Source organism: Protopterus annectens, chromosome 15.part0 (assembly GCF_019279795.1).
Source record: "Protopterus annectens isolate FY-2018-M chromosome 15.part0, PAN1.0, whole genome shotgun sequence".
In the NCBI taxonomy this organism is placed as follows: Eukaryota; Metazoa; Chordata; order Ceratodontiformes; family Protopteridae; genus Protopterus; species Protopterus annectens.
Window position 1 is genome coordinate 805681028 of NC_056749.1, and position 15563 is coordinate 805696590.

A 15563-nucleotide genomic window follows, 5' to 3' on the forward strand; every position below is an offset into this window, starting at 1 on the left:
GTAATGGAGGTTTTAGCTTGAGACCTGGACCCTATAGCTGTGCCAGTGGGGAGTTTTACTGGGAACCTGGTGAGCAAGGGAGCAACCAGCCCCAGACTGACTGTGATCTCTGTGTGCACTTAAGGGAAATTGTACTTTACTGTGTGTATTAGTTATCCTTTCCTCTTCTAGGAGACGACCTCCCTGGTGTTAGTGGTGAGGATTGAGGCTCCTTGTTTGCTGGGTCAGGGCACGGTTGTCACACCAACCACCTGCTGAATATCTACAGTTATCAGCCAAGGCTATTGCCTACCCCATTTCCATTCTGTAAAATAGAACTATTAGTGAAGGCCACATCCCTTCCTTATGGAAAGTCTCCCATATTATCCTCCTCCATAAAGGTGGACACTCCACTGAACTGTCAAACTACCGCCCCATTGCCCTTCTTTCTCCTTTGGCTAAGATCACGGAGAAATGCATCCATAGACAATTGCTTGACCACTTAATCCAAAATAACTTACTTTCCAGCTGTAAACATGGTTTCAGACCTTCACACAGCACTACCACTGACCTCCTTTCCTTTATCTATTGCATTAACAAAAGCCACAACCTTAATAATCTTTCCTCAGCACTATTTATTGACCTGTCAAAAGCATTTGACATGGTAAATCACTGGATTCTCATAAATATACTCAAATCCCTGTCACTAGATGCGGTCTCCATAAAATGGTTCCAGTCCTACCTAGATAAAAGACAACAGGCTGTATTATGGCATAACACTGTATCCACCCACCTGCCCGTTACCCTTGGTGTCCTTCAAGGGTCGATCCTAGGACCTCTCCTTTTCTCCATATTTATTAATGAACTTCATCTAGCCATTCCCCAAGCCACATGCATACAATATGCTGATGACTCCACACTGATATGCTCAGCCACATCCACTTCTGAACTTCACTCTCTTACCCAGAAGGTATTTAATACAGTTGAACAATGGTTCACACTGCGCTGCCTTCTCTTGAACCCCCCCCAAAAAAAAAACTAAACTCCTCCTCATCAATCCTACTCACAAGTCCTCTCTTTTTGATTCCTCTGTTACATCCACCAATGGTACCATTATATCACCAGACCCAACCACCAAACTACTTGGTATCACCATTGACAACAATCTGAACTTTGACATCCATATCAACAATACTATAAAAACTGTCAACAAAAAACTTGGCTCTCTCTATAGGATTAAACCCTTCCTTTCACCTACAGCCAAAACAACTATAGCTCACACTCATCTAATCTCTACACTATGATATATTGTACCTGCATTTTGCACTGTTATGATTTTTGCCCTCACTGAAAATTCTGTGTTAACCTGTAATATGCATTGTATATATGACTGTTGTTATTTGTTATTTGCTGTTTTTTTGTTTCTTCCTTGGAGCTTATCTCCCCGGACCTCTACTGAAAATGGACCTATATCCAGTTAGACTAGCCCAGTCAACAAATGAAAAAAAAAAAAATAAATAAATAAATAAATTCTATTGGAGGTCCAAAATTTTGCTGGGGGTAGGCATATTGTGGTATAATTTTCAAGGCAAATCACTACATGGATTTGATGAGCATAGCCTCTACATAATGAAATACAATTGAATTTCAGATTTCAAATCTGCATGCTAGCAACTTCTCAATTTCACTGAGCTATGTTTTAAATGTGGCATTTACATAGGGGTAGCTGCTCTTGTATATAAAAAAAAAAAAAAAAAAAAAAAAGAACATGAAGAGGGTGTTTCTCCCAGGTTGGTTCTCAGTGGGACAGCAAGTGTCGGGTAGAGAGCTTGGCAGGCTGGGAGACACCCACAAATAATGACTGCTCGACTTGCAGGTGCGGTGAAGCACTAATGCGTGTTTGCCATTTCAGTCATCTGTTTTGGTAAAATAATAGTAATAGTAAATAAATTGGAATAATATAACAGATGGCAAAGGGATAGCTGAATGAAGCAAGGAGGCAGCAAGGAGGTTGAAGTATGATCATAGGGTAGCACGTGAACTGTGGCCATTGCATTTTCTTAGAGGTAGGGAACACTATCAGCTCTACTGGCACAAGTATGGACTGATTTAATTTTCTTTACCCTGAATATTGGCTAAGAATCTTATCAAGGACGCTCATAGGATCCTTGGAATGTGACACTTCTATTTAAAGACTAGAATTTTTCATGGAATGATTCTGTTTTATTTACCATTAATATTGGTTATATCGTTAACATGGATGTGTGAAGAAATCTTATGTTGAACTTTGTTAAAGCATCTTAAGCTTCATTGTAGTGTCACATTCTAGAATTGTGAGTGCATTTTATGCAGTGAGTGAATGAGATAAGCCCTTGGCGATGCCTAATGTCATTAAGAAGTTTTGGTTTATGCGTGTGTAGAGGATTTACAGTATTCTTCTCTTTTGCAGATTGCAATGAGGTCACAGATGGAGAAGTGCACAGTGGTCATTAGTCAATGGCCTGAAGGAAGTGCATTTGAAAGGTGATGGATTCCACTGGGGTGAATGTTCCTGCTCCTTGAGTGGTGCACAATTTGGTCACAGGTAATTCTACTTTACTCATTAAGGCATGTCAGAGTGTGGAGTGGAAAGTTAAGTGGGGACAGGTGAGGATGAGTTGCATCAGGCGCATGTTGAAGCAAGTTAAGAGATTGTTTATGGTGAGTTAGGGATGTCCACAGGTAGGGTGGAGTAACCACAACATGTGCTTGGGTTGTGTTTTTTGGGCATGGTAGATGCTGTGGCAAGGCTAGGCAGATCGATTGTTCAGTGACCGTGCTACTTTTGAAGTTCAGCCCAGTTCTTCATTGGATTGGGTAACAGTGGGCGGGACTAAGTAAAGGGTCTGACAGAGCTTGCAAGGTATACATGTGTGTAGGCCTGGCTGAAGAACTAAACAAGGGGGTGACTAGTGGATGCAGGTCATGGTTGTTTGATATTAAAAAAAAAAAGAAAAGAAAATTTTGACGGGTGAGGTTTTGGGACAAAGGTGGATTAAGGATGTCCTGGAGCTTGTTGGGCTCCTTAATTTGGCATATTTGTGAGGGACTGGTTTTGGCTAGCTGGTTGGCAAGATGCAAGGTCATTTTGAGGATTGATGTATTGGATGGAGGGACATTTGGAGGAGAGATGTTACTGTTTGGCATTAGTTTCCTTTTGGTTGGCATTGTAGGTTTAGTAGAAGTTGTGTGAAACACTGTCAATTTTCATTTGGACAATAGAGCTGTGGTAGGAGCCCTAGTTTTGACAGAAGAGGTGTATTATGTTGGCTTGGATTGATTAGATGTGATGCAGGATTCCAGTGCAGTGGGGATAGGGAGGTATATGGTGGGGATTTGTTAGGTTTTAATTTATGTTGAGGCTTGGCAAGAAGGTTAGGCAGCTCAGGTGGTCAAGCTGGATTTAGCTCCATTTAGTATAGTTGCACAGGTGGATAGGTTATGTGACTTTACTGAATCTGGGACAGTGGGTCATATGGTTGATGGGTTGAGTTAGGTGTTTTAGTGTGAAGACTGATAGACTATGGCTATTGTCAAAATAAGTTTTGTTGTAGGGGTTGATGCTGGTAAATGGAGGTTCACTGGGTTGCAATTTGGGGGGGATATTGACATTATAGATGATTGAATTAATTAAGAGGGTGGTGCATTGGTCAGCAAATGCTATGTGGTTATGAGATGTTTGCTTTATAGTAGTCGGTGGGTTTGGGGGTTGAATTCCTATTAAACTGATTTGTTGGAGAGATGATCTCATTTGGTCATTATTACATCTTTCGGGTGGTTAAAGTATGTTGCAGTTAGGCAGGATAACATGTAGTTGGGATTGCTTTGTTTTTGAAAGCATTGGGCTTTTTAGTGTTTTGGTGGTACATTTGGCAGGTAATGACCTGAGAATAATTATGAAGTTACTGGGTAGTTAGGATAAATGAGGATATGTTTGTTTTACAGGCGTTTTGCAATGGTATGAGTATTACTTTGGCCTTGGTGGGGGATCATTGGTTTAATTTCAGCCGATTAAGCATCTGATTCATTTATATGATTGGGTTTTGGTATATTGATGACAGGGATCCAGTTTGGTTCACAAAGAATGGAGTACACTAAATGATGTCTGGCTTTTACCTTTTTAACTTATAGTTTGTTTTGTTTTGGAAGGTTGTTGGGAGTTTTGCTATGAAGGAGGGAGAACAGCCTGGTTAGACGGGTGGGCATAGAAAAGGGGCAGGGTTGTCTCTCTTCTGTTCCCCCTCTGGTGTTGGAGGTTCATTTCAATGAGCTGGGAAATGCAAGCGAGCGGTTGGACTCTGCTTGACAAAAGTAACTAAGCTGAGGTGAAGACGCTGCTTAAATGCAAGTGAGCAGTTGTACGCTACCTGACAACTAAAAATAAGCAAGCACAGGTGAGGACACTGTTTATTTGATTGGGATGTTTATTTCAATGAGTTGGGAAATGCAAGTGAGTGGCTGGATGCTGCTTGATAAGTAAAAGTAAGCAAGTGGAAATAAGGATGTTGCTTACTTGGTTGGGGTGAGCGGAGTAACGCTGCCCTAGGTTAACAGTTATATGGATGTTTATGCTGTGATTAATAAATGAAAATATTAGTTGGTCAAAAAAGTTATATTTATGGAACTTTAATAAAGGTCATCAAATGTCATTTAGTGTAATGTTGTTTATTGAAGGGGATCGGGACAAATGAGGTTTGGTAACACACCAATTTGTCCAGGGACATCTTCCGGTGGGGGGATTAGATAGAAGTAGCTTGTTGGGGAGGAGGAGGAAAGGGTTAAATGGGAAAGAAGGATGATTGGGAGAAAATGAGGTAAGGGTAGGGAGGGGCTTAATGAGTTTTGGGAGATTGTAACTGGGTAAGGAATCACATTTTGGCATGAACTTGCTATCTGCCCTCCCTCTCTATTTGGAGTATTGGGGATTGTGTGGTTGTTATAATTTTTAGGAGGCGGAAAAGATGGGCAAACTTGTCCCTCTTCTGTTCCCCCTCTGGTGTTGGAGGTTCATTTCAATGAGTTGGGAAATGCAAGTGAGCAATTGCACGCTGCTTGACAAATGTAAGCAAGCGGAGTTGAGGATGCTGCTTAAATGCAAGTGAGCGGTTGGACAATGCTTGTCAAGTAAAAGTATACAAGTGGAGGTGAGGATGCTGCTTATTTGGTTGGGATGTTTATTTGAATGAGTTGGGAATTGCAAGTAAGTGGTTGGACACTGCTTGATAAGTAAATGTAAGCAAGTGGAGATAAGGACGCTGCTTACTTGGTTGGGGTGAGCGGAGTCACACTGCCCTAAGTCAACAGTTATATGAATGTTTATGCTGTGATTAATAAATAAAAATATTAGTTGGTCAATAATGTTATGTTTATGGAATTTTAATAAAGGTCATCACATGTCATTTGGTGTAATGTGTGTTTATTGAAGGGGACCGGGACAATGCTCAGTAATTCGACCCTTTATTCTTCAGCTACACTTGCTGACATAAAAGGAAGTACATTTTCTACAAGTAACAAGATAAACTGCATTAACTGTATTACAAGTTACTTAACAAGAAAACTCATACTTTTTCTTCATAATTGGGTGCACAAAAAAAATAATAATTAATTATATATATTACAGTTGACACAGTTAAAACATGAAAACATTCCCAGTCTATCAGATATGTGACTCTTAACATAGGACGATGCGTCTTTATAAGACAACCTTCTTTTTAAATTAGAACAGTTCCTGTAGCTGAAACAAGGTTTTGAACATGCAATTTCTTTGAGCTGTGATATGTTATCAAATAAACTCCAATTTTTAATAATAATCTCTTTTAAACGTTCTTCACATAACACAGAGGTTGTTCAGTATTGTGTCTAATATTATTCTGAGATTGTGTACAACGTGTTTTGAAGTAGGATCTAGCATAGACCTTTAAGATCCTGTTATGGCTGTGTCACATGATATTAAGAAGTTTTATAAGAGGAAAGCTTAATTTTATGAATGGAAGCACTGAGGAAGGGTTATTCTGACCTGAAAGCTTAGCATTTTTAAGTAAAGTGTTTTATGTTTCTTTTAAAGTAAAGTTATGTGTTAAAATGAAGTCATTTTGCTGTATCCCAGTGTGCGGTTGTAATCCTAAACCATCCCATTAGGTGAAAAGGCAGTCCTCATCTAAGTATAGGTGGGTCTGTCTGCAGTCTACAAGTGAGCGTGTGAATAAACCCAATGATGGACCTGTTTGAAATGTTGTGCACATTGCTTGTCAGGGTTGGTTCCAGCTTCCCTACATGCCTTCATAGTGTGAAGTCAGTGTCAGAAATGAAAGAATGAATAATATCTGAACCTTTATAAATCAGGTCAGTTCTCAGTAGTCATTGACAATCATTGTGTGATATTTTTTATATATTTCACACCATTGCTCTTAGTTTCTGTTTATACAAACATTCTTCCTTTATAGTTTGAATTTAACAGGAGGATCCCATTGACTTTTAGATGCCCACAGCTTACCTTCTGGATCCTTTGAGTATTATATGGAAACCGGGTCTTGGATTATAAAATGCAACATCATCTCTGCTAGAACTTGTAAGGCTGGTTGAAACTAAACAGCTAGGTATTATTAGTCATACCTCAAAACACCTGCCTAGTTCTGGAACCTGACTTTGTAATCAAGGTGTGTCTTATGAGATGTCCCAGGCAGGTAAGGATATATTAACTAGCCATACTGATATGCTGAAAAGTGGTATTTTGTGTCACTAAATGAGAGGTTCACCACAGCCAGACCATGAGTTTCAGATATGAAAACTCTGAATGCCATGTTGTGCTTGTGCGCCTAACAAGCAATGAAGACATTCATGTATCTTGGACACTGTATGCTTCATAAACTATCACCTACTAACTCTGAATTTCTTCTGAAAATTTTAGTGATTAGGCAGGGAAAGATAGAAGTCATTAATCTGAGGAAGACTGCTAATTCTTTACTGACTTTTGTAATCATCCATGGATTGCCCATAATGATGGCCATGCTAGAACACAAAGCTTCTCATAAGTGTTCAAAGAATACTCAATGTTGTAGTCATGTGATTAGGCCTGAGGCCATTTGCTCTGGACCTTCAGGTTAGCAGCAATACTGAGCTGTCTACTTTTCTCCTGTCACTGCTCAGTTGTGTCAGATGGCTGGAGCAGTGTCTAGACAGACCCAGGAAACCCAAACACAATATAATTCCAAAATTGCACTAGCACTAAACTGTGTTCTGTATGAGAGAGAATTATAGTCCCTGTGATGCCCCTGCACTGGCCCAGTAATCAAGGAGCCTCAATCCTCACCACTACACCAATGAGGGATGTGCACATTGGGAAGTTGACAAGTACTCCCACAGGAAAGTACAATTTTGCTTAAGAGCACATAGAGATAACAGTCAGTCTGGGGCTGGTTTCTCCCTCTCTCTCCAGATTCCTAATAAGGCTCCCCACTGGCACAGCTATAGGGTTAAGATCTCAGCTTAGTGGTCAAGCCAAAACCTCTAGCACCCTCTCTGTCCAATCAGTGCTTTGTGTCCCTGCCCAAGTAGCTCACACACACACACACACACACACACACACACACACACACACACACACACACACACACACACACACACACACACACACACACACACACACACTTTGAGATTTGATTTATATACAAACACACAGACACTTCTGGGAAGGCTGGCACAGGCTCTCTAGCTGTGCCCCCGTCTGCACAGACTATAAGGTAGTAAACACTGCCACCTACCAACTGTACATATCAGCTACTTTAAGGCCCTTCCCAAAAGGTGACCAATTTTACTGTGTAATGTTACTGTTATCCAAATGGTAAGTGTGACCAAACTAAGGCTATTCAAGAGTGGCCTGTACAGTGTCCCTAAATACATATGCAAGTGCTCTAAGAGCTTAAATATCTCTAAACAAACCAGCCACAATGAAAAGGTTTAAATATATTTAATAATAAATAATAAAAGCACAAGACAATGCTCAATAGCTCAACACAGTGACAATAGAGTTCAGAATCACAGGAAATATTTTAAAACAACATTGCAGGACAGTCTCACATAAATACAGAAAACATCTAAACTAATCTTACTAAGTTCCTATCTATATCTAAGAAAGATACTATGATGTAAGTCTTACTTACAGAGCCAGGCAAATGTTAGTGCAGAATGGAAGTTTACAGATCCAGAGACAAATACAAAATGCCCAGACTTTCTCTCTGAAATAGTTCTTAAATTACTATTAAACATTTCTGATGGGTTATCTCAGATTACATCATTCTTATCACCTCTGCCTTTAGTTTCCAGGCTAACAGGAACTTAAAATATAACACCTCTGTGTTAAAAATATTTATCACTCTGAAGTGTTGCCTAGAACTGGAAGTCGTAAAACTGTTAAACACTTTTACTTTGAAAACTTGTAATTATTTCTGTTTCCAGAAAATAGAAAGAATTTCTAGCTGCAGACATTTTATCTCCAAACTGAGATAACCATCATCCTAAACAATTCAACTTATTTTTCTTAGAGTTTTGCTCTTTTCCAGTAGGGTGCACTGTGGTTACGTTTCTGAAGCTCAGCACATAACATACAGTTTACTTACATTTGTAAGACAAGCCTATGGATCATATTAATATTTCCAAATGCCATAGGATTATTTACAAAATTCTAACTAACTGGGCTGGCAGCCTTCACAGTCCCCTTGGTAGATATTTGCTAATTTGTGCGTGAATCATATTTTCTAAGACCTTAGCAGGCTAAGCATATTTATGCATATAACGTTATCAATTTTCAGGATAGTTGCTTACCTTATGTAAAGGTATCACTTAGCTATGATTTCATATTTAAGGGATGACATAGGATGTAAGCAAGCTCCTGATTAGGTAGTTAGTTTCTGGGAAAGCTTAAATGATATAATCTTTGTAATGAAAGTAGGTGGGAGATTATGAGCCGAGGCACTACCAAGAGTTTTAGTTTATTGATAGAGTAGTTTCACTACAAAGCCTTATTTTAAAATGTATTGGGGTATGCATGAGGATGCACTTGTGCACCATAAGAACGTTATTCACTTATTCTGTGGTGGCTACATTAAGAAGATACAGAAGCTCATCCTAGTCTATGGATGCAAAAGATTTGTTGCTATTTAGTTCCCATTTGGTAAGTCATAAAATATATTTTTTTCCAAATCAAATTGGCCTTACTCCTAGGATTAAACAGGACTGTATTGTGGCCATAGTTGATCTGGAAGGGATAACACAAGGGGTTTAAGTGAGTGAATGCTATCCAGGACTCCATTGAAAATGGGTACTTTTTGGCCCAATGGACTATCCTGGTAAACCAACTGCAAATAAATAAATAAATAAATAAAATAAATATAGGATATCCTGATGTCTTGTTGGGGTTTTAAGTAGACATTTCATTTTTTTCTTATTAACATAGCAGAGGAAGAAATGGTCAAGCGCATGGCTTGAGCTGACTTTTTTCATTCTATAATTAGATAATTGATATCTTTAGCTATAAATGTATTATTCCTGAGGCCCATATTTTACAGTTTAATAAGGAATACTTTCTGATGCATGCCAGATATATATGCAGTGTAGTACCACCCAGTAATGGTGTATTGAATGTAACTGTTTATTACCATGACACTTGTAATTCCTGCCCACATTTGGACATAGTATTACAAAGTTTTAAGTGTGACACACTGACTGATTGATACTGGACATCTGATTGCTTGGTTTCAAGTGTGCCTCTTTACTTTGACTGATATGCCTTCATTCAAGCTACATAGTCAAAAACTATTAAATGCCTTAAAACCTGGCATTTTAGTGATACATAACATTCCTTTGAGCCATAGTTCATTGAACACACAGATCTCCAGTTGTTAAAATCCTTATTGCTACATAATTATCATTCCTTATTGTAATACTGAGACTCATAAGAGAACTCCAGACATATGACAAAAACATGTTTTGAAAACATAGGAGAACAGTGAATGTTGGATATCATTGTTGTCTTTTACACTTTTTGCAAGAAGCCAAGTCCCCTGCAAAACACATGATGGAAGATGAGCCTTCACACACCTGGACTTAATCACACTAAATCCAAGATCAGATAAAAGGGAATATTCTGAAAAATTCAACTCCAAGAATATATATCTACTTAAACTGATCAAATATCATTTATGCTGATGTGCATAATGTCAAAACAATATGCATGTCAACACACTACTACACGTGTTGAGAATTAATCTCAGCACATGTAAAACTTTAAAAAAAAATACAAAGAAAACATTCCCCGGGATTCAGGAAGCTCCGTGCAAGAATAGTGTTGTTCTTGCACAGAGCGTTCCATGCCTGTGTAGAGCATCAGTGCACCTTGCATATTAATGAAGGCATGCTGCTGTATTCTCTACATGATCTATGTACAAGTGCAGGGGGCAACTAAACATGCTCCCTACACTCAGAAAGTGCTGTATGGCACTTTCTAAGCTGTACTGGCATAAGATTAGAGTGTAGTGGACACTGAAATGAAACCTGCAAAGTGGAAAGCAATACAGGGGGTGTTTCACAGCTTCTGTGACACACACCCTGTATTGCTAAAGCACTGTATGGCACTACTGCATCATGCAGAAGCAGGAAATGTGTGAAAATGCACACACACATTCAACCATACAGATTCTCGCAGAATGCCAGATTTTAGCTTCATGTATTTGGTCCACTCTCCATAAAAAAATGTTTTTCTGGCAAATTAGTGTAAAATCATTAAAGTCTGGAGTTGGAAAATAATGAGAGACATTTGAGTCTCAGGCATTATACCCCTCAGAAAAGTCATGCCAGTGCAAAGCCTGTTATTCTATCAACTTTCTAAGTTGGCAAGAGCAATATCTAAAATCTGTCCCTATTTGTCCCCCCATCATGTCACACTTTGTCCAGATGTTCTGCCCTAAGAGGCAGAAAGCAATGTGCATACCCAAAGGAAAATAAAAATAGAACACCATTTCATCTTTTTTTATCTGTTCACAATAAAGTTTAAGCATAGCTGGGATGGTGTACACACTGCGCAGCTATGCATACCAGAGTGTAAATATCTAAAGGAGCTAAATAAAAATTTGCAGCTAAAGTAGTCAAAACGGAATAGTATAGTGGTTAGAGCTGTCAGTTAATATGCAGGTATTCATGGTTCAAGTCCCCATGCAGTATGTTCATTTTCATATGTGAAACAGGAATAAAATATATCTTTTTATAAATAGATAGTAAATAATATATATTTGTTGACCAGGGTAGTGTAGCAGGTCCAAATGTGAGGTGTCAGTGTTGTACAGATGTGAAACCCACATATAAACACAAGTGTCCCATACATAGCCACAGAAGAATATAATGTAATGAAAGCACATAGGGGGGGTGTCATGGAAGGCAAACATACATATCATAAGATGACATTAAGAAGGAATTGATCCCACAATCCTGATAGTCCATAAAATGAAAGCTGAACATCACTTAATTATGTTCAGCTATGCTTACCTGGAGTAAACAACACTTAAACTGTTATGTTTACCAATAGTTAGCATAGCTAAGTGGATTTGTGCACTGGCAAACAGTGCTTAGTATCTACCACTCTAAGCAATGCTTATCTCAGCTAAGTGGATTTGCCAGTCACTTAGCTCAGCTCAGCATATTCAAAATAGGCCAGTCATGGCAAAGAGCAGGAATCCAACCATACTTAAACCCCACAGGCAGGAATACAACCATAACCAGTTGTAGCTGATCACTGCAGGTATTACGGCTGGTGTTGGAGAAGGTGTACACTTTTGGGTGCAGAGTTGTGGTATGCAGGAGTCCAGGGTCATTGTTGGACTCCTTGTAAAAAAAACATGAAGGCCGACTGCTAAAGGACCAGTCCCAGGGCTCCCAATACAAAGTAGAGGCCTGGGACAGTCTTGCTCATGACCTCACCAGTGCAACTGGCATCCCTTGAACTGGTGAGCAGGTCCGGCATCACTATGCTGAATTGAAGCGAAGAAAGAGGGACCTCCTGGAGCGTGTCCAAGATGCTTGGGTGCAGAATATCTAAACAGTGTGTAAGTACCATTACCACTTCTCATGTATAAATTTCAAGCCTACGTATGACATGGAAACATATGCATAAATGTTTCTCTATCTCCTGTACAGCTGCAGAAGAGAGGGCTGCCAAACTGGAAGCCCATGCCAGCAGGCTGCTAAGGCTGCATCGCGAGGCTGGTGGGTACTAATCTAGCTAGCAGTAGTCAGAGCAAATAAATATAATGCAGTAGAATGTCACCTGCCAGTAGTTAGTAATGTGTACTGTTGGTATTGAATAAACAAGACATTATCAGAGTAATACTGATGTACAGGATATATATCAGTAAAAGTGTAGCAGTACCTGCCAATAAAACTCTAAACACCAGACTGTTTTGCGTACTTTGGTATGTGGCAGTTTGAATGTATATGAAATGTTGATGTTAACAGATTAGCTATAAGAAATGTTCCATGCACCAGGATCTGGTCCCTGAATTGTAATGCTGTGTTAACCATTGTTTTCCATACTCCAATATGCCAAGGTCTGACTACAGATTATAACAAGCATCTGCCATGCATGAATATCACAAGTAAAAGGGAGATTGTCTAAACAACACACTATTATACTGAAAACAGTTAAGCAAAACAGTAGCAGTTTCTCAGTAGCTAATTGTGATGAAACACAACCTTGTGTTCTGTTTTTGCACAAATCAGCATGGTTCAAGTCCAGGGAGTGCTATTAAGCTGTATGCATAATCTCATCCAAGAATATGTCAATATGTATAGAAACAGTCAGCTAGTGTTAACAGATATTTCCTCTGCAGGTTTGCCAGGTAAGAAAAGGTATAAATGAGCTGTAAGAAGCCTGTAATTATACACTGTTTACAATGCTCACTCTCCATCCCCAAGGCTGCAAATGACAGCAAGAGAAGTAGGTACACTATGTAGTCCCCTCCAAGAAATATCCCTCAAGGGTCATGCTATCACATCTAGTGGTCACTGCAGCCAACACACAGGCTGACATATAGAAATCAAGGTGGATTATGGCACTAGCACACACACACACACACACACACACACACACACACACACACACACACACACACACACACACACACACACACACACACACACACACAGTTATGACTGCACATATGTAACCTTGACAATGTGAATATGTGTAGAAATAGTCAGGTAGTTTTAACAGATATTTCCTCCACAGGTCTGCCAGGTAAGAAAAGGTATAAATGAGCTTTATGAAGCCTGTAATTATACACTGTGTACAAACATACCATTGCCCAACCTAAGGCCATAGGTTGATGTAAAGTGAGGTAATACCTGTAGAGTAATGATTAGAGCAATGATCATTAAAGTCTGAGCACTTCAAGCATATACTGTGTTAATTGACATCTCTCTCTCTCTCCCCCCTTTATCTGCACCAATAATCTAAACACATAAGTCAATGGGTATGTTTTTCACCAAACCTATTGTTGGGACATGTGTCCTATTGTTCTACAAATATTGAAATGTTTTTCTATTAATGTTCCCTGTTTAAATATGATTATTGGTGGCCTGTTGCTATCAATGTAACCTGCATGCCACTATAATGCCCACTGTGGTTTCATATATGCATGTGTTCTGTTTGCTATGCAACTGTTCCAAATCTGCTGCTTTGGATTAATGGGAATACTCATGCATGCTGTTATATCTAATCCTGGAATGTGTTTTTCATGATTAGCCAACATATGTTCTAAAACTACGACACCATAGCACATCTGAGAAGGGCGATCCCAGTGGATCCACCTCTCCTGCCTCATCTGGAAGTTGCACCAGGCCCCAGCACATCTGGGACACACCCCAGGACCTCCTCATCTGCTGGTCCTGCTCCACCTTCAGGTGGAACCACCTCAGGGGAAGAGGCTTATTCCCCTTGGGCATGGGTGCAGACAGAATCCTGTCACCCAAAGCCAGGTCCAGGGTCTGGTGTGTAGCGAGCTCCATAAGGAATTTGGAGATCTGCTACACCAACTTGATGGCCACGTGGCGCATCTAGAGGGTCAGCTTGTCCCTCCTGCTCATCCCCCAGTGCAACCACCTTTGGGGCAGTCAAGGTGCAGTGGTGACTGCCCATGGGTGGGGACCTCAGTCCCACTGTATCCATTTGGGGGCTCGTGGGCATCCAATTACCAACCACCCCTCCCCGTCCAAGGTGTTTTCCCGCACATGTGTCATATACCACCCCTGTCTGCTGTCTTGTCTGTCTACCTACCTCCCCAAATATACCTACTGTCCTCCCACAACATCCCACTCTCACCTTAAAAAAAGTGCAATCTTTTCCCACAAAAAAAAATTGCCCGATACATAGCTGTCCATTTCACACATGTATCCACTGGACACGTAATCTGGATTAATTGGTTTCACAACACATTATTGTTGTCCTCACCCCTCTCTCAGTATTTTGAGTGTCCAAATTTACCTCCAAATTCTGTATACATGCACAGCTATTGTTGTAGAAGAAATGGACAGCTATGGACCTTCCCTTCACCCGTCCTGCACATCCCTAGCCATCATTCATATTGTTTTTCCCTCTTTATGCCCCCTTTTTCACCACTTTTCTATCACCCCTTTTTTCTTTTCTTTTAAAGAAATTAGCATGGTGATAAGTGGGAGTAATCATGTTTGCACTGTGCTAAGTGAAGCTAATTCAGATTAAGACTTTTAGGGCTAACTATGTGTAAGCATAGTTAACCGTAAGTTAGCATTGCTTACCACAGTGCAAACCCACTAATAACTGCTTAAAAGTGCCTTGATCACTCTGTATACAACAGCCCTTGTTCTGCCCAGCAACAGAATAAGCACCCCTTGCAAGTCTTGAACCCAGATCCCTGCACACCATATCCACAGCAATTTACACTAGGTCATCTGAGCTGCAGACATGTGTGACGTCTTTTCAAACATATCATTCAGTAAAGTCATTCAACAGTAGGGAAAATATTTTGTAGAATTAGTCAAGTTTGTATATATACCCCACTTGGGCATCATAAACAAGCTCACCAGCTTAAATATCAACCTCTATGTCACAAGATGGGTTGCAAACTGGCTCAGGGATAGAACCCACATGGTCAGAATAGCAGGTGCCATGTCCGAATCTAAACCAGTTACAAGTGGCGTCCCACAAGGCCCAGTCCTGGGACCACTCTTGTTCGGTATATATTTCTCCGAGGTACAGGCTAACATGGGTGGACTATGGCTGACCAAGTTTGCAGATGACTGCAAACTGGGTGCTGTAATAGACTCTCCAGCTGACACAAGCATCCTCCAAAAGGGTCTCACAGAGACGGATAACTGGTGCCAGAGCCATGGCCTAAACCTAAATGCCAAAAAGTGCATAGTCATCCCCTTTGGGAAAAACAAAATGCCCACAAATTACCACATAGGTGGTAATCCATTAAGTACAGAAGAAGTAATTAGGGACTTGGGGACTCAAGTAGATA